The sequence below is a fragment of the Thamnophis sirtalis genome, unplaced genomic scaffold, assembly GCF_051295495.1.
Source record: "Thamnophis sirtalis isolate CommonGarterSnake01/CBP01778 unplaced genomic scaffold, rThaSir2_p1.2 scaffold_4, whole genome shotgun sequence".
NCBI classification, from domain to species: Eukaryota; Metazoa; Chordata; class Lepidosauria; order Squamata; family Natricidae; genus Thamnophis; species Thamnophis sirtalis.
This window is the reverse complement of record NW_028261384.1, coordinates 136,641,401-136,662,393: the sequence shown is the minus strand read 5'-3', so window position 1 is coordinate 136,662,393 and position 20,993 is coordinate 136,641,401. Positions and strand designations below refer to the sequence as shown.

General features: G+C 42.5%; 1 pseudogene; it reads left to right on the top strand.

Moving 5' to 3' along the window:
• The first annotated feature begins 1,358 nt into the window (after positions 1-1,358).
• On the top strand, positions 1,359-17,699 carry LOC148046831 (vomeronasal type-2 receptor 26-like; annotated as a pseudogene).
• Positions 17,700-20,993: the final 3,294 nt, after the last annotated feature.

Genomic DNA, 20,993 nt, shown 5'->3' with positions numbered 1-20,993 from the left:
GAATTGCATGTCTAGGAATTGCCCACATGGGCAACTTATCGTTTAGTTTGTGTTGATATTTTTTCCAGACCCGCAATAAAGCATTTCTTAAAATATGGTTTTTAAAATTCTTATCCAATTTTTTGTTAAATAACAAGTAAGCATGCCAACCATATAACAAATCATGTCCCTCGATATTCAATATTCTATCATTGGTTAAGTGGATCCAATCACTAATTGCAGATAATGCCACTGCATTATAATATAATTTTAAGTTAGGTAATTTCAATCCTCTTTCATGTGCATCCTGCATTATTTTCATCTTTACCCTCGGCTTCTTTCCTGCCCATACAAATTTGTTGATACCCTTCTGCCATTCTAGAAGGTTCGCATCTCTTTTAAGTATTGGTAACATTTGAAAAAGAAATAAAAATTTTGGTAAGATGTTCATTTTCACTGCCGCTATCCTACCCAACAAAGATAAATGCAGTTTCTCCCACTTATTCATCTCCATCTGTATACTATGCCAAAGTGGTTCATAATTATGCTTATATAATTTCCCATTTGAAGTTAAAATATTAACTCCAAGATATTTGACTTTTTTAACTACCTCACATCCTAGCATCACTCTTAATTCTTCCTTTTGTTTAGTATTCATATTTATGGCTAATATTTTGGTTTTTCCTAAATTTATTTTAAAGCCAGAGACTTGGCCACATCGGAGCTTTTTAAAGTATTTTTTACTACCGGTTCTGGGAACCAGTGGCATCCCCCCCCCCCCAGAACTGGTAGCATTTCACTCCTGGTACAAAGGGATTCAGGACTGATGATGTGATGCTCCCTTAGGATCAGCCTGGTCTTCTCCTACAGATGTATTGTTCTTGTTGTGTTCATTTGCCATTGTTCATTTCATTGTTCGATTATTTTACTTCAGTTTTATTTGTACCCCTTTCCTTTTCATTATTGTAAGCAGCTTAGAAGAGCTCCGTGGCGAGATAGGCAGGAAATAAATTTAACACATAAACAAACAAGAGAAGGACCAGGGGAGGCATGATAGCAGTGTTCCAATATTTGAAAGGCTGCCACCGAGAGGAGGGGGGGCAAGCTATTTTTCAAGGCACCCGAAGGCCAGACAAGGAAGAATGGATAGAAACTGATCAAGGAGAGAACCAACCGAGAAATAAGGAGACATTTTCTGACAGTGAGAAAAATCAACCAATTTTTACAAGGCATTATAACTGGAGTGTCTATGTTTGGAGTAACTACTCCCAAGATAAATCTTATTTGAATCCACTTGCTGAATCCATTAGACAATCCTATTTCTCTTCCTGGATGATTTAATCCAAAGACACAAACATGCATTTGGAGAGAATGGAGTTATGGTTAACCCTTTTGTGATAAAGTATGCCATGCAAAATATCTTCTTTCTACTTCAAGAGTAAGAAAGGACAAGCCAAAGAAATTAAAAATATGAATGGAAAAAAAGGGAAATTGCTTAAAACAATGTATGCCAAGGGAACTTCATATCATTGACTATACCTCTGTGTGATCTTTGTTATATTTGCAAAGAATTGTCCCCACACCGCTATATAGATTCATTCTTTAAATGTCTCACCTCTCCCTTTTTGACATGGGTGTAGTGGACGGGGTAAATTGATGTAGGAAGTACATTGGTTTGAGCTGTGCGTGGAGGGGGAAGTCAGGGTCTATGCAGAGACCAGTTCCATGCAAGGCAAGTTACAGATACTTTATCATGGGGATGGTGGGTGGGGTTGGTTGTACCATCAAGTCAGTCCTGACTCAATCAATGAATCAACCAATCAGAAGATCTGGAAGGGACCTTGGAGGTCTTCTAGTGTAGCCCTCTGCTCAAGTTGGAGAGCCTATACCATTTCAGTAGTTTCTCAAAAAACCTCCAGTGATGAAGTACCTACAACTTCTGGATTGTTCTTCCTGTTAAGAAGTTTCTCCTTAATTACAGGTTGCTTCTCTCCTTGATGAGTTTCTATCCATTGTTTCTTCTTCTTGCATTTTGGCGCTTTGGAAAATAACTTGACCCCCTTTTCTTTGTGGCAGCCCCTCAAATACTGGAATGCTGCTGTCAAGTCACTCCTAGTCCTTTTCTCCAGACTAGTCAAAAAACAAATCCTGTTCTTCATATGTTTTTGTCTCCAGGTCTTTAATCATCTTAGTTGCTCTTCTCTAAACTTTTTCGAAAGTCTCAACATATTGTTTGTAATGTCAATGGCTACTACCTGGATTAGTCCTTTCAATTTTCTTGGCAGTATTTTCCAAAGTGGTTTGTCCTTACCGTCTTCTTCCTAGGATTCCCAGGACAGTAAATAGCCCAAGGTCACTCATTTGTCTCTGTGCTCCAGGCACAGCTAGAACTCTTGGACTGCTGGTTTCTAGCCTGATTCCTTAGCTACTACACCAAACAGGCTCTCACCCTATCAGTTTACAGTATGTTACAAAATGTTAGCAACCCCATTGTATGTGTTATATGTTAAAAGTCCCTCTTTTTGGGTATCTCATCCAATTCCTCCAAATAGAATTTCCCCAGTCTCACCCTTATAGAGTTGAAAGGAACCTTGTAGGTCATCTAGTCCAACTCCCCGCCCAGACAGGAGACCCTACACCATTTCTGACAGATGGTAGTCTAATCTCTTCTTGAAAGCTTCCAGTGATGAAGCTTCCCACAACTTCCAAAGGCAACTTCTGTTGCATGGGTGGATTGTTCTCCCTGTCGGAAAATTTCTCATTTCCAGGTTGAATTTCTTCTTGATCAGTTTCCATTCATTATTCCCTGTGTGCTTTGTAAAATAGCTTGACCCACTCTCTGTGACAGCCCCTCAAGTATTAGATGACTGCTATCATGTCTCCCCTGGTCCTTCTCTTCACTAGAGTAGCCATGCCCAGCTCCTGCAACTGTTCATCATATGTTTTAGTTTCCAGTCCCCTAATCAACTTGGTTGCTCTTCTCTGCACTTTTTCTAAAGTCTCAATATCTTTTTTATAGTGTGATGACCGCAACTGGATGCAGTATTCTAGGTGTGGTCTTCCTAAGGCTTTATAGAGTTGTATTAGTACCTCCCTTGATCTTGATTGTATCCCTCTGTTACTGCAGCTGAGGATTGCATTAGCACATTTGGCTGCTGCTGCACACTGCTGGTTCAAATTTAGCTGGTTGTCCACTAAGACTCCAAATCCCTCTCACAGTCACTGCTATTAAGCCTTCCTCTTGATTCATTCATATTTCCTTCCATCTGTTTTGGATTCCGCCCAAGTTCTATCTTCTGACCAATTCATCTCAATGTGATGTCAAGTGTTGTGTGACTCTGGCAGAAACAAGGATCAGTTCCCTACCTTCCTGCATGTATGTCTGAATGCTTATCTATTGTACTTTGTCCCATAGGTGCTTTTTCAAGAGGCAACTGGGCTTTCTGGTTTTTCTTTGAAGATGTTTTTTTTTCTCATCCAAGAAGCTTCTTCAGCTACTGTACTTTGCTTTGGAAGTCCCATACAAAAGCACCAATAAGAGCAGCTTGTGGCTACTTTAAAGCTTCATTAGAGAGTGTGCTTTGCTAACACAATCTTCTTTCCAATTTTGAATAGAATAACAGAGCTGAGAGACCTTGGAGGTCTTCTAGTCCAACCCCCTGCTTAGGCAGGAAACCCTACACCACTTCAGACAAATGACTATCCAACATCTTCATAAAAACTTCCGGTGTTGGAGCATTCACAACTTCTGGAGGCACATCATTCCACTGATTAATTGTTCTAACTGTCAGGAAATTATTTCTTAGTTCTAGGTTATGTTTCTCCTTGATTAGTTATTACCCAAGTTGTTCCACCGATTAATTGTTCTAACTGTCAGAAAGTTTCTCTTTAATTCTAAGTTGCTTCTCTCCTTGATTAGTTTCTACACATTGCTTCTTGTCCTACCCTCACGTACTTTGGAGAATAGCTTGGCTCCCTTTTTGTAAAAGTGTATATTTTTTATATTCTTTTGGGGAGCTTACGGTTTAATTTTATTTGAATAAAAATAAAATGTTTCTGAAGTACTTCTTTGAAATAATACTGACATCCCTATTATTTATATTCTCTGCATTGATTCCAGAATTAACTAACTTACAGGAATTCACCTAAGTTCCTATTATTTCCTGTCTTATGCCGAGGTGGCGCAGTGGTTAGGGTGCAGTACTGCAGCCATTTCAGCTGACTGCTAGTTCTGCAGCTCGGTGGTTCAAATCTCACCGGTTCAGGTTTGACTCAGCTTTCCATCCTTCCGAGGTGGGTAAAATGAGGACCCAGATTGTGGGGACAATATGCCAACTCTGTAAACCGCTTAGAGAGGGCTGAAAGCCCTATGAAGCAGTATAGAAGTCTAACTGCTATTGCTATTTTGGGCTATTCCTTCTCTTCTTTTGCGTATTTTTGCAACTTTTCTCCGCAAATCTTAACCAACAACTCATTTTGTTTGTATTGATTTTTTTTTCAAACTTTTAAGATTACTTGTAGTAAGTAAAATGGATTCAGAGGCTGATTTTAAAAAAAACCCAAAACAATGATATAGGTTGTACAATCTGAACGTTAACTGTCTTTCAGCATAGTGACAAAGTACTATCAACATGTGCTGAGCTTGGCGTTTGCAATAAATGAGATTAACCAGAACCCTCAGATCTTGCCCAATGTCAGCCTCGGGTTTCACATCTATGATAGTTACTACAATGAGAAGATGACTTATGGGACCACATTGAACCTACTCTTCAAATTCCATACTTTTGTCCCCAACTATGCATGCAACATACAGAAAAATCTCATGGCCATCATTGGTGGACTTGGCTCTGATATTTCCTTCCACATGTCTGACATCTTAACTCTTTATAAAATTCCACAGGTAAGATCTTCAAGGGCATTTTTTTGGTCCATTCTAAGCCTATATTTTGACTCTTGGTGATTGCTTAGCAGAGGTGGGTTCCTACCAGTTCGCACCAGTTTGGTAGAAGCGGTTCGTCAGATCTACCGAACCAGTTAGAAGAGGTTCCACCAGTGGACCCGGAAAGCATGCCACACCTACAGAAGAGGTTCCAAAATTTTTTGAAACCCACCACTGACACACACACACACACACACAGACTCACACACAGAGAGAAAGAGAAAGAAAGGAGGAAAGAAATAAAAAAAGAAAAGAAAGAAAGAAAAAGTGAGAGAAAAGAAGGAAAAAGGGACAGAGAGACAAAAGGAAGGAGAGAGAGAGAGAGAGAGAGAGAGAGAGAGAGAGAGAGAGAGAGAGAGAGAGAGAGAGAGCACATGGCCGGCAAGCCACTCCCACCAGTTCACATGGCCGGCAAGCCACTCCCACAAAGGAGGCCACACCCACAGAGTAGGTTCGAATTTTTTTTGAAACCCACCACTGTTGCCTAGGTACGTCCCTACAGTTTTCTTCCCAAGGTTTCAGAAGCGGTTTGCCATTGCTTCCTTCTTAGGATTGAGAAAGAGTGACTGGTCCAAGGTGACCTAGCTAGCTCCATGCCAAATGAAGGACTAGAACTCACAGTCTCCTGGCTTGCAATCTGATGCCTTAACTTACACCACTATGAAGTATATACTGATTTGATTATGAATTAAGATGGAGTAGATGCAATTCATTTTTAGAACAATATTACAGTTCAGAAAAAAACTGCAGAAAAAATAGTTGTTACCAATCTGCCTTCCATTGAGGACCTGTATGCTGCAGGAGTCAAAAAGAGGCCCGTGAAAATATCTACAGTCCCCACGCATCCTGATCATAAATTGTTTCAACTCCTTCCCTCAAAACAGCTCTATAGGGCACTGCACACCAGAACAACTAGACACAAGGACAGTTTTTCCCCAAATGCCATCACTGCTTAACAAATAATTCTCACAACACTGTCAAATAATTTACTAAGACTGTATTACTTTTATTCCTCTCTTCCTTCCTAGTGTTTATCCCATTTATGACTAGAACCATGTTGCTTGTATCTTTCAATTTATATTGTTTTTATTTGTTTCCTAATATGATTTGATAGCTTATTAGTAACCTTGACTATCACAACGTGTTGTATCTTTTTATTCTTGATGAATGTATTTTATTCTCCTTATGTACACTGAGAGCATATGCACCAAAGACAAATTCCTTGTGTGTCCAATCACACTTGGCCAATAAAGAATTCTATTCTATTCTATTCTATTCTATTCTATTCTATTCTATTCTATTCTATTCTATTCTATTCTATTCTATTCTATTCTTTTTTCTTTTTTCTTTTCTTTTTTTTCTATTCTAAAAGGTTTGACTGAGAACAAATGTTTGACTCTATTTAAAATGAAGTCAGGTTGCTGTGGTTAAAAGGATTTTGACAAGAAAACAGCAGAATAAGGCAGAATAATGGATTTGAACAGATTTCCTTATTGTTACTCTTTTCGTATAAATCATTTCATTTCCCCATAGACCGCACTGTTTACTTTGAATGAAGAAAAGACATTCAAATCATGATCTGAGAGTTCATGTTCTAAAAAGGCAGTCACAAAGACTGAGAGATGATCACGTGAGGTCCTAATACCACTCTATTAAACTCTAGTTAGACCACATTTAGACTGATGCATCCAGTTTTGGTCACCATACTCTAAAAAAGTTGTTGAGACTCTAGAAAAAGAGCAGAGAAGAGCAACCAGGATGATTTAGGGACTGGAGACTAAAACATATGAAAAACAGTTGCAGGAACTGGGCATGGCTAGTCTAGTGAAGAGAAGAACCAGGGGAGACATGATAGCAGTGTTCCAATATTTGAGGGGCTGCCACAGAGAGGAGCAGTGACGTGCGGTGACGGTTACTGTTGGTGAGGCAAGACTGCAGCAGCGGTGAGAAGCAACGTCCCCGGCACTGTGTCCGACAGGCGTCTCGCATTTATGGCGGACATGAACGCAAGACGCCTGTGGCGGGGGTGTTGCTTCTCGCCGCCCTCGCGCTCCACCGCCTTGCCCCCCGCCTCCTCCGATGAACAATCCTGCTGCCCCGGCCTGCAGCCAGCCCACCCACCCCTCGCCCGACCTGCTCCCTGCCTGGACTCACTGCTCTTCTCCTCCTCCTCCTCGTCCCTGCTCAGTGCTGGGCTGGCTGCAGGCATGCCTTTAAGTGCCGGCTTGCCTTCCGGGTGTCCTGGTTCCATCTGAGATGCTTCTCGCCGCTGTCGCGTTCCACCGCCTTGCCCCCCCGCCTCCTCATACGAACAATCCTGCTGCCCCAGCCTGCAGCCAGCCCACCCACCCCCGTCCGACCTGCTCCCTGCCTGGACTCACCGCTCTCCTCCTCCTCCTCCTCCTCCTCCTCCTCCTCCTCCTCCTCCCCACTCAATGCTGGGCTTTAAAGGGGTCTCCCCTCCCCAGCCAGCCAGCCCACCCAGCCAATTCCTCCCCCCCCCACCAGACACCTGGCCTGTTGAAACACAGCAGCGAGAACGTCCCTGCCACTTCCGTGCTCCGCCGCCTCGCCCCTCTGCCTCCTCCGACCCCACCGCTGTGAAGAAAGAAAAAAAACACAGACACATAAACTTCACAATAAAAAATTAATTTTTTTATTAAATTACAAATTAAATTACAATAAATTTGAATCCCCCCTCCCTCCATCTGATCCACCTTTTCCAGCTGTGGAAACTCTCTCAACTCTCCTCTTGTCCACCCAACGTAAGCGTACTCAACATAAGCTTGCTCATAAGGCATGATTCGCTGCTTCCCGATCAGGAGGCGGGAGAATCAGTGCCTCTTTTGCATATGAAAGTGTTCGGTTTTTAACTCCACCTTAACTTTTAAAAGGCGAACAATTCCTTAGGCAAAAGAGGCCCCGAGTTCTCTGGCCTCCTCCCATAGTTAACACTGAGAGCAGACACCAAGCCACTGTGACTTTGAATCTGGTAGCAAATACCCTGGCTTTAGTTATTAAAAAATATATATTTAAAATTCTTCCTTTCCCTCAGGAAAATGGTGAGGACCCACCTCCCCTGCCTCTAATGACTGCATGTCCCTGGAGAGGAGTGGGTAAAACTATTTCCAAAGCACCTAAAGGCAAGACAAGGAATAAATGATGGAAACTGACCAAGGAGAGATTTAACTTAGAAATAAGGAGGAACTTTCTGACAGTGAGAACAATTCACCCAGGGAACAGAAGTTGCCTTCAGAAGTGGTGGGAGCTTCATCACTGGAAGCTTTCAAGAAGAGACTGGACTGCCATTTATCAGAAATGGTGTACGGTCTCCTGTCTGGGTGGGGCTTGGATTAGATGATCTACAAGGTCCCTTTGTCAGGCCTGCATGCCAACTTTGTTAATCTAATCAAATAAAATAGATCTGCCTTTCCTTTCAGCTCACATATGGTTCTTTTGCCTCTGAACATAACAACCCAACATGGTTTCCTTCCTTTTATTGCATGGTCTCAAACGAAGCCCCTCAGTATACAGGAATTGTCCAATTACTGAAGCATTTTGGATGGACTTGGGTCGGACTCATTGTTTTGAGAGACGAGAGTGGAGATCATTTCTTGCAAAGTTTGGAACCATTGTTTTTCCAGAGTGGAATCTGTTCGGCCTTCATACAAAGAATCCCAAGCCAAGGCCGTTTGCTTTCTTTCAATGAGATCAACGAGGTCTCCTTCAGCATTTATCAATCTTTCGCTGACCACAGAACCAAAATATTTGTTGTGTACGGAGAAACGCTTACCGTGATGTGGCTGAGTTCGTTAATGTTTCAGGCAGGGTCTGATCATTCGGAAAACACACCGGTGAGGAGGTTGTGGATCGTGACTGCACAGATTGACTTCACAGTCATGGGCCTGGTCATCAGCTGGGATTCAGAATTATTCCAAGGCAGTATTTCCTTTGAAGTCCCTTCAAATGAACCACTTGGGTTTCAGACCTATCTTCACAACCTGAAATGCTGCTCAGCACACGATGACCGTTTTCTAAAAGACTTTTGGGAGCAAGCCTTCCATTGTACGTTTTCAAATTCCAATGGATCAGTGCAGCATAACGAAGCCTGCAGTGGGGAAGAGAAGTTGGAGATGCTCTCAGGTTCTGTTTTTGAAATGCAGATGACTGGCCACAGCTACAGCATCTTTAATGCTGTCTATCTTTTGGTGCAGGCTTTACACACCATGACTTCATTTAGGTCCCTCCGCCGAGCATCGGTGAAAAGAAAGAGACTTGCACGTCAAGATCTTCAACCTTGGCAGGTAATAAGGATCACGGTGGCTTCAGTGGTTAGGACACTGGTTTGATGATTTGCAAGCTCATTCAAGACCAGACTGTTCCTTTGTGGTGGGATGAGCTCCCACATTCGCTCCAACTCCTGCCAATTTAGCAATTTGATAGGAAGTAATTGCAAGTAGATAATTAGGTACCACTTCAGTAGGCACATTAGCAGGAAAGGAGAACCCAACTGGGCATCCCCAGGGCAACAAGTAATGTCACCAGCTAATTCTTTCAACCTGGAAGCCTGTTAGGGGCTTCTGACACAAATGGGATGGGGCTAGGTAATATCTCCAAAATGAAATAACTTTATTATTAGGAATCAGGGATTCAGCTGGTTCGGATTAGTTCAGGTGAACCAGTTGTTTTGATTTTGTGCAGTTCGGAGAACTGATAAAATTGATCACCAGCTAGCCCTAACCACCCACCCCACCACATTCCTGCCCTATATATTATCTTCCCTTTGCCATGTGGTCCAGACTGTCCAGCTAATTTTCATGCCTCGCTTGCTCTGCTCACCAATGGTAAACATGCCACCTGCTCACCCATCTCCACAGGTCAGGACCAATGGTCATGCCATTGCCTGGCTCCGGCCTTGCCCCAGAGCCACCACATGCTTGCCACCCACTTCGGTTGGGCCGAGTCACAGCTGCTAAATTGCATAAGAGATGCTCTCTCTCTCCCAGCAAGAGAAGCAACCGCTGTCCTGGAGAGCAGAGCTGGAGTGGAGCAGGCCCCAAAAGGCTGCTCAGTTGACTTCCCTCCAGAAATTGTGAATGCCCCAACATTGGAAGTTTTTAAGAAGATGTTGGATAACCATTTGTCTGGAATGGTATAGGGTTTCCTGCCTAGGCAGAGGGTTGAACTAGAAGATCTCCAAGGTCCCTTCCAACTCTGCTATTGTATTATTGTATTATTGTATTATTGTATTATTGTATTATTGTATTATTGTATTATTGTATTATTGTATTATTGTATTATTGTATTATTGTATTATTGTATTATTGTATTATTGTATTATTGTATTATTGTATTATTGTATTATTGTATTATTGTATTATTGTATTATTGTATTATTGTATTATTGTATTATTGTATTATTGTATTATTGTATTATTGTATTATTGTATTATTGTATTATTGTATTATTGTATTATTGTATTATTGTATTATTGTATTATTGTATTATTGTATTATTGTATTATTGTATTATTGTATTATTGTATTATTGTATTATTGTATTATTGTATTATTGTATTATTGTATTATTGTATTATTGTATTATTGTATTATTGTATTATTGTATTATTGTATTATTGTATTATTGTATTATTGTATTATTGTATTATTGTATTATTGTATTATTGTATTATTGTATTATTGTATTATTGTATTATTGTATTATTGTATTATTGTATTATTGTATTATTGTATTATTGTATTATTGTATTATTGTATTATTGTATTATTGTATTATTGTATTATTGTATTATTGTATTATTGTATTATTGTATTATTGTATTATTGTATTATTGTATTATTGTATTATTGTATTATTGTATTATTGTATTATTGTATTATTGTATTATTGTATTATTGTATTATTGTATAGTGTTGAAGTTCATTCATTCATTCATTCATTCATTCATTCATTCATTCATTCATTCATTCATTCATTCATTCATTCAGTGATCCAGTTGTTAAGTGTGTTGAATCCCACCACAGTTAGGAGCACATTTTTGGTAAATGAAATTGCCTTCAACCTTGGCAGGGAATTTCCACCTAATGAAATGCCTTTATTATCAGGAACATTTTAGTAAATGAAACAGGGTTAAGATCAAATATGTAGCAATGGATCAAGGAGAACTGTAGCTTGTGTCAATTTTTTCATTATGTGTGACACGTGATATTTTAGCTGTTCTTTCTTTTCCTGACCAGCTTCACTGGTTCCTTCAAGGCATTTCCTTTAACAACTCAGCTGGAGAAAGTGTGGCTTTTAATGATAGAATGGAGGTGGCCACTGGCCTGGATATAATGAAGATGGTGATATTCCCAAATAACTCCTTCACGAAAATAAAAGTTGGGAGAATAGATTCCAAAGAAGAGCAAACCTTCAGCTTTTATCAAGATATGATGAGTTGGCACAGTCATTTCAACCAGGTGAGTTTTCTCAATTGGAATTGGCCATTCCGTCAACTGAAAAAAGCATTTGATGGATCAAACATTTCTTCGAGCTTAGGAACTGAAACTGTATAGGTAGCTATATTTTGAAATGAAGACCAGAACTTGTTTTCCACATCATAGTGTGCACTCACTAAAGGAGTTACATTGCTTTGGTTTGGATTGGATTGGATTGGATTCAGTGGTGGGATTCAAATAATTTAACAACTGGTTCTCTGCCCTAATCACCAGCTGGGTAGGCATGGACCAGTGGTCATGTGACCGTGTGTTCGTAGCCAACTCAAAGTCACTCATGTCAATGGGTGCTTTGCTTTAGCTGTTACAATGTAACAAGGGTTAACCAGAGAGGCAGTTTCTGTAAGCAGGGCAATAAAGATTAGGCTAGAAACAACACCAGAATGTTTCCTTCCTGCCTTCCTTACAGGATTAGCCCTGTAAAAATGGGGGGAAAAAACAAAAGGAGATTTCTTCCAACAACCGGTTCTCCGAACTGCTTAGAAAGTTAACAACCAGTTCTCCCGAATAGATGCGAACTGGCTGAATCCCACCACTGATTGGATTGGTTATCAATGGAGACTGAGTGGAGCAAGTGGCCAGTTTTAAGCTTTTGGGTGTTATCATAAAAGAGGAGCTGACCTGGGCATTCACATTGCAGCACTGTTCAAAAGGGCCCAGCAGAGATTATACTCCCTGAGACTTCTCAGGAAACGACAACTGAATGAAAAACTGCTGGTGACTTTCTACCAATGCACCATAGAAAGTATTTTAACTTACTGCACCTGTGTCTGTTTTGCCAATTGCACACTGGCAGATAGGACAGCACTCCAGAGGGTCGACGTCATTGCCCAGAGGATCATTGGTTGCCTTTTCCCCTCTTTGGATGTGCTTGATAACTACTGCTGCCTTAAGAAAGTTCAAAACATTCTTAAAGATCCATCTTATCCTGGGCTCCCTTTTTTGAACTATTACCATCTGGCAGACAGTACAGTACAATAGAAACAAGGACAAGTAGGCTGAAACACAGCTTGTATCCCAGGGCAGTAACCATATTGAATTCTACTGTATAGTGTAATATTAACGCAGTGTCAGGGGTTTTCAATTCATTTGTACAGAAAGTGAAGGATGTGTGTTTGTGTTTTATTTTTATAGTTTTCTTATGTATGATGTACACTGAAGATGGCATTTAATTTCATTGTATGAGGTGACAGTAAAGTAAACTAGGTAAATTAGGAGGAGACCCATGTTTGTCTTAAATTAGTTAGATGGTAGAAGATGGGACATGGTGGCGCAGCACCTAAGATGCCGAGCTTGTTGATCAGAACAGCTGGCAGTTCAGCGGTTCGAATCCCAAGCACCATGTAATGGAGTGAGCTCCCATTACTTGTCTCAGTTTCTGCCAACCTAGCAGTTTGAAAGCATGTAAAAATGCAAGTAGAAAAAATTGGAAGGAAAATAATAGCACTCTGTGTACCTTCGGCATTTAGTCATGCCAGCCACATAACCATGGAGATATTTTCAGACAGCTCTGGCTCTTTAGCTTTGAATTGGAGACAAGCACCAGCCCCTAGAGTTGTGAACGACTAGCACATAGGTGTAAGAGAAACCTTTACATGCTTTCAAACTGTTAGGTTGGCAGAAGCTAGGATGAGTAATGGGAGCTCACTCTGTTATGCGGTGTTAGGAATTCGAACCACCAAACTGCTGACCTTTCTGATTGACAAGCTCAGCATCTTAAGGTTTTTTTTAAGGTTTTATTGGGATTTATATGCCGCCCTTTTCCCTGAGGGGACTCAGGGCGGCTTACAACCACAGGGGAGGGGGGTGCAAGGTCAAAAACAAAACAATATGTGCACAAAGAAAAAATAATAAAACACAACTTTCATTCAGCGATCAAACACTCGGGCGGGTAATTGGAAACCTATCCCCAGGCCTGCTGGGAGAGCCAGATCTTGAGGGCTGCGCGGAAGGTCTGGATAGTGGTGAGGGTACGGATCTCCATGGGGAGCTCGTTCCACAGGGTCGGGGCGGCAACAGAAAAGGCTCTCCTCCGTGTGGTCGCCAGTCGACATTGACTGGCAGATGGAATTCGGAGGAGGCCCAGTCTGTGCGATCTAATTGGTCGATTTAGGGAGGTAATCGGCAGAAGGCGGTCTCTCAAGTACCCAGACCCGCTACCATGGAGTGCTTTAAAGATGGTCATCAGTATCCTGAAGCGCACCCGGAGACCAACAGGCAGCCAATGCAGCTCGCGGAGGACAGGTGTAACGTGGGCGAACCGCGGTGCGCCCACTATCACTCGCGCGGCTGCATTTTGGACTAGCTGCAGTCGCCGGATGCACTTCAGGGGCAACCCCATGTAGAGCCCATTGCAGTATTCCAGTCTAGAGATCACAAGGGCTCGAGTGACTGTTGTGAGAGCCCCCCGGTCTAGGTAGGGCCGCAACTGGCGGACCAGGCGAACCTGGGCAAATGCCCCCCTGGTCACAGCTGACAGCTGGTGATCGAAAGTCAGCTGTGGGTCCAGGAGGACTCCTAAGTTGCGGACCCTATCTGAGGGGTATAAAATTTGACCCCCCAGCCTAAGCGTTGGTATATTAGCCAAATTATTGGGGGGGAAACACAACAGCCACTCGGTCTTATCCGGGTTGAGTACCAGTTTGTTAGCACTCATCCAGTTCCTAACGGCCTCCAAACCCTGGTTCATCACGTCCACCGCTTCATTGAGTTGGCACGGGGCGGACAGATACAATTGCGTATCGTCCGCATATTGATGGTATTTTATCCCGTGCCTCCGAATGATCTCGCCCAGCGGTTTCATGTATATGTTAAATAGTAGGGGGGATAGGACCGAACCCTGAGGTACCCCACATGTTAGGGGCCTCAGGGACGATCTCTGCCCCCCGACCAACACCGACTGCGACCTGTCCGAGAGGTAGGAGGAGAACCACCGCAGAACAGTGCCTCCCACTCCCACCTCCCGCAGTCGTCGCAGAAGGATACCATGGTCGATGGTATCGAAAGCCGCTGAGAGGTCAAGGAGAACCAGGATGGACGCATAGCCTCCATCTCTGGCCCTCCAGAGATCATCGGTCAATGCGACCAAAGCGGTTTCTGTGCTGTAACCAGGTCTGAAGCCGGACTGGAAGGGGTCAAGATAGCTAGCTTCCTCCAAGGCCCGTTGAAGCTGAAAGGCCACCACCTTCTCAACAACCTTCCCGATAAAGGGAAGGTTGGAGACAGGACGAAAGTTGTTTAAGATGGCTGGATCTAACGATGGTTTCTTCAGGAGGGGTCTCACCACCGCCGTTTTAAGTACGGCGGGGAAGTGCCCCTCCCGAAGGGAGGCGGTGACAACCGCCTGGATCCAGCCATGTGTCACCTCCCTGCTGTTAGCCACCAGCCAGGAGGGACACGGGTCCAAAATACAAGTGGAGGCACTTACAGCTCGAATGGCCTTGTCCACATCCCCAGAGGCAACTTCCTGGAACTCAACCCAGAGCTGATGTAACAAGTAATCCTCCTGTGACTCAGCTGGACCTACTGCGGTGGAGTCCAAGTCCGATCGAAACCGAGCTACTTTGTCCGCCAAGAATTGATCTTAGCCACTGAGCCACCGTGTCCCTTCCTTTACCTTTAGAAGGCTCATATATCATCTATCATTGAGAATGTATCAACAAACACAAGGGGTCTTTAACATTTCACAAAGATTAATTCAAAAAAAATACTGCTAATCTGGCATATATGGAATTTGCACATGCATGCATATGTATGGTCAATCTATCTTCCCTTCTCCCTGCCTCACCCCAATTTAAAGCCTATATCAGTTTAGCCATTCTATGCATCTGATAGTGAGTTATGGCTAATTAAAATTTGTGGCTTTTAATTAAAATGAATGCTACTGGACTCCTTGTGGACTCCTTTTTTTTTTTACTAAGCAATATTATGATTTTTGAAAACCAGTTTTTTTTTTCCTTTCCTAAATTATTTTCACATTTATGGATAGGTTCTGCCCTTTTCTCTGTGTAGTGATCCTTGCCAGCCCAGATACCAAAAGAAAAAGAAGGAAGGGGAGAAATTCTGCTGCTATGATTGTGCTCCCTGCCCTGAAGGGAAGATTTCACATGAAATAGGTAACATAGGGCAATAAACATGAATGACATGCATGAATGCAAGAGAACATGTCTGAAATGTGTTTTTGTGTTAGATAGTCAGGAAAGTTTGCGAGAAGAAACTGAGTCCCAGTATAATGATTTTCAGTAGGGTCATTGGTGGGAAAGCAACAAAAGAAATATACTTTGTATATGTTGTAGCCCACTGGTGGCCAGCAGAGCTGGCAGTAGATTTGGACAGTGAGGAGGTTGGGGAGGGACATGGGCCAGTCCTGGAGTCTGGAGAAGGCTCTGATGAGGGCTCTGTGTCAGAGGCAGAGAGGGGGCCAGAGCCGCATGCCAATTATCAGCTACCTTCAGAGTCAGAGTTCAGTGAGGCAGACGAAAAGCTGGAGCCCAGTGTGTGCATGTGCAGAGTTGCCAGACAAAGAAAACAGCTAAAGTACAGGGGTCGACTTGGGAGTAAGGCCACAGGAGGATGATGAATGGCCCCTCCCAGAGGAAAGAAAAGAGGAGCGAAAGGGGAGTGGAGTTTGCAGGAGACAATTAGTTCCCTTCATTGGTTTGTGACTCTTTGAGACTCCTTGCCAAGTTCTGCAGATATCGGCCTGGCAGCTCTCCAAGCCAGATAAGGTCTGTGACTGTAAATCCTCCTTTGAAAGACTTTGTCAGATGTGAGTGAGAATAATCCACGGTAAATTAATAAAAGGGTTTTTTGTCGGGGCAAAGAGTTTGCTTCAAGCTCTTGGGAAGCCTAGGCCAGAACAATACAGGTCTATAGCAGGAGTGTCAACCTCGATTTCATTAAGAGCTGCATCAGGGTTGTGTTTGACCTCAGGGGGGCCGGGGTGGATATGGCCAGTTTGATGTTACTTGTATTGGGGATGCCTTTGATGGCCCAAGTGTTCTGCCATCAAAAATGGGCTCCCAAGCTCCGTTTCTACAGCTACAGCTCTTTGGACAAACTTCCTTTTCAATAGATGACATTGTAGCTTGGATAATGAAATATCTGCAACCAAGCTCAGATAACAACAAGAACCTCCTCAAACCTTCTTTTCAAAGGAAGAATATACTCTATAAACTCTAAAGGCACCAAATAGTAGTTAATCGTATACTTGCTAAGGGTTTGGTTAAATACCGCTAGCATACAACATTAAGACCTAGGATAACACAACAATGTTTAACAGACAGGGATTACATTGAATAGAATACGGAAACGTGCCATGAACACATATGATCATTTTTTTAAAATTTCTTTTTCAATGTCCAGATGTGGTTGATTGTTCCCCGTGTCCAGAAGATCAATATCCAAGCAAGAAGCAAGATCAATGCTTTGTCAAGACTTTAAACTTCCTGTCCCATAAAGAACCACTAGGGATGAGTTTAGCCTTGGTTGGGATTAGCCTATTTATAACTACAGCTTTTGTCCTTAGGATCTTTATTAAGCACCAAGACACCCCAATTGTCAAAGCCAACAACCGGGAACTTACATTTACACTCCTTCTGTCCCTTCTCCTGTGCTTCCTTTCACCTTTGCTGTTTTTTGGACAACCTAACACGACCACTTGCTTTCTTTGCCAAACTGCTTTTGGCATCATCTTTGCGGTGGCCGTTTCTTGCGTATTAGCTAAAACCATTACCGTCGTTGTAGCTTTCATGGCCACCAAACCAGGGTCCAACATGAGGAAATGGTTGGGGAGAAAACTGGCCAGTCCCATTGTTATTTCCTGCACCCTTGTTCAAGCAAGTATTTGTTCTTGGTGGATGGCAACCTCTCCTCCTTTCCCAAATTTGGATATGGATTCCCTCACCAGTGAAATCATAGCAGAATATAACGTGGGATCTTCTGTCATGTTTTATCTTGTCTTGGGCTACTTGGGATTTCTAGCCATCATTAGTTTTATGGTGGCTTTTTTTGCCAGGAAGTTGCCAGATGCTTTCAATGAAGCCAAGTTCATCACCTTCAGCATGCTGGTGTTTTGTAGTGTTTGGTTGACTTTTGTCCCTACTTATCTGAGCACAAAGGGGAAGTATATGGTGGCTGTGGAGATCTTCTCCATCCTGGCATCTAGTGGTGGATTGCTGTCTTGCATCTTTTTTTCCCCAAATGCTACATTATTCTGTTGAGACCTCAATTAAACAACAAGCAGCAGTTAAGAAAAATCAATTAAGCAAAGTTTATGTGTTCTTTGTGTGGTAGGTATATATTCAGTATATGTCTCTGTGTGTATTTAATTAGTTATTGAATAGCTTGTATTTACTCTCTGGTCTGAAGTAAGCCACCTCCCGTGTGATGCACTTTGCAAAGTGTGCAATCTTTTCCTATAACAGGACCTATCCACTATTCTGCAATAGCATTGTGGTCTCCTGACTACTATAACGTAGTCATACAATAACAACAACCACCACCACCACCACAACAACAATGACTTGGCCATCAAAACTACACGATTATGGATGAAACATGTAACAGTGATACCCATTGTCATCAGGGCACTTGGTATCATGTCCAAGAATTTTATAAAATGAATCAAGAAATTGATGCTTCCTGCAATAACACAAGCGGAATTGCAAAAAACTGTGCTACTCGGAACATCATATATTTTAAGGAGATAGTTAGTTGATACCTAGCAACTTGTATCAACCATTAGGACCAGACAATGGTATTTATGACACATTTTTAAATGTTCAGTTGAATGAGTTTCATGTTTAATGAATAAAAGAGATAATAATAATATTAAATAACAACAACAACAACAACAACAATTTGGAATATAGCTCTTGGAATCCAGAATTTAGACTGGACCCTTTTCAAGAGGAATACAGAAAGTTCAATATCATATGTGGTCATCAAAAAGTAGTTGTGTATCAGTGTTAGCTGGACATAGCTTGAATGCCTTTGGGATATGCTGCGTTCCTCTGATGAAATGAAAAAAAATGAACTGTGGCCACTGTTTTTTAAGCATTTTGTATGGCGTAATATTGGTGTGCATTGTTTTTGGTGGAACTATGGCAAGCCATGTCCAAATCTTTAAATTATTTTCTTTGTTCAATACTCTAGCCCAGGTATGGCAAACTGTTTTCTTATGGTGTACCAAAATTGTGGGTGCGCACACTATCATGTTTGTATGCATGCCCACACCAATTCATTCCTCTCCACCAATGTGCACATGTCTGCTGACCCCCCCTCCGTACATGGATGCACAACCCTTCCCCAGGCTCTAGAGGCTTTCCAGAAGCCTGGGAAGGGCGAAAACGACCTCGCCCAGCCCCACAGAGGCACTCCGGAAGGCAGAAACGGATTGTTTCCAAACTTCCAGTTGGTTCGTTGAGCCTGATTTTCTCCTTCCCCAGCCTCCAGAGGCTTTCTCGAAACCTGGAGAGGGCAAAAACAGCCTCCCCCAGCCCTCTGGCTGTGCACACATGCATGCTGGAGCTGACAGCTGGCATGCCAGCAAATATGGCTCTGCATGACACTTGTGGCACACATGCCATAGTTCACCATCATGGCTCTAGCCCATGGGTGTTGTTAGGTAAGCTCCCCATTGGTAGAACGAGTATGTTCCAAGAAGCGTTGTGAGAGTGTTGTTGGAGAACACACAAACCAGCATACAGAGACTGCAGTTTAAGTAGGCTTTTACTTTCGTGAAAATAGAGGTATCAGAGTCCATCAAATAGTCCAAGTCATACACAGATAAGACAAGTCAGTCATCAATGTCTTTCAGTTAAGGGATAATCCAAATAACATAGTCCAGTATCATATAATCAGTTCAGTACTCAAAGTTTGCTAGCAGTTGCAAAACTTACAATAGCTCACGGCACTTTCTAACAGCCAACTTCCAAAACACTCAGATCAGATCAGCCCAGCATCTAACAAACAGAGAGATAAGAGTCATTCTGGCTCCCTCTTATGGCCAATTGAGGAAATCAATCACATTTTACAGTATGATTTAAAGAAACAGGTACTATACACGTATACACGTATACACGTATACACGTATACACGTATACACGTATACACGTATACACGTATACACGTATACACGTATACACGTATACACGTATACACATATACACGTATACACATATACACATATTGTCAGCCTCTGCTTTGCTGTTGCTTCGGCTGCCATGAAATGGGGAGGGAGGGCATGGTATTTGGGAGGGGTTACTAATTGTGCTGGAGGAAGGTTCTGGAGCTCAGCTGCCTGTCGGACTATGCATGCGTAGGACAGTGTTTTTCAATCTTTTTTGTGCAAAGGCACACTTTTTTCATGAAAAAAATCACGAGGCACACCACCATTAGAAAATGTTAAAAAAAATTAACTCTGTGCCTATATTGACTATATATAAAGTAATTCTCCCACGGCACACCTTACACTATGTCACGGCACACTAGTGTGCCGCGGCACAGTGGTTGAAAAACACTGGCGTAGGAGATTCCTGCCAGGGCTAACGGCACCGACATTCTATCTTCGTGATGCCTTTTGAAGTTATCTCACACCTGACACTTGGGAGAATTATGATTGGACTGTAACTGTGATGCCAATGGGTGGGGAATAGGTTATTCTATATATCAATTGCTTTCTCGCCTAAATAATCAGTCTTCGCTTCGCTATGCCCTTAATCATTTATAATTAGTAAAAGTACACTTGATTTCTACCCACGGAGTCTCATGGTCTTCTTTTCTAATTATCTAATGGAGAGGTTCTGACAGTAAGCGAAGACTCACTCACAACCCACCAGGAGATTTCAATCTTCCGTGGGGGGTGTACTTACAAGAAGGAACGAGGAAAATGTCTTTGCGAGCGAGCGATGAAGAAGAGACTGAAAGGGAAACTGCAGACCCATCATTACCTGGGAGGATGGCTGGCCTAGGAATAGCAGACCCTGCGGTTCCCCCTCGATGGTCCCTAGGTGTGGGGCAAAAAGAGGATAGTGAAAGTTGAGATGCTGGAGTTACTAGGAGAAAACAAAGGGGAAAACCAGCCAACTGGGAAGAAACCTTGACCGAACGGAAGCCCCGGGAAAGAGAACAAATGGAAGAGTTTGAACAAAGGTACTCTATGCAAAAATTTAGGGAGGGTGAAGAGGCCGAGGGAGGATGGGAGCAAACAAACCCAGAAACAGCTTTCCCCCCCCCAGCCAGGGCTGCTGCCAGAGTAGGGCCCCCCCCAGAAGATGCAGAATGGCAAAAGTCCCTCCCTTGCCTGTAAAATATGACGAGAATTGCAAGAAACTGGGTCTCTTTGTTATACAAATTTGGAACTATATGGAAATTTATGGGCCCGATTTGGAAACAGATGAGATGAAAGTGCGAATGGTTTTACTTTCTTTGGAGGAAGAGGTGGCCGAATGGATGGTCAGCTTACACCAAAGCAATTCCCCCCTCCTGAGGAATTTTGATGCCTTTATGACTGCGTTCAAAAGGAGATTTGATGACCCACTAATTGAGAAACGGGGAA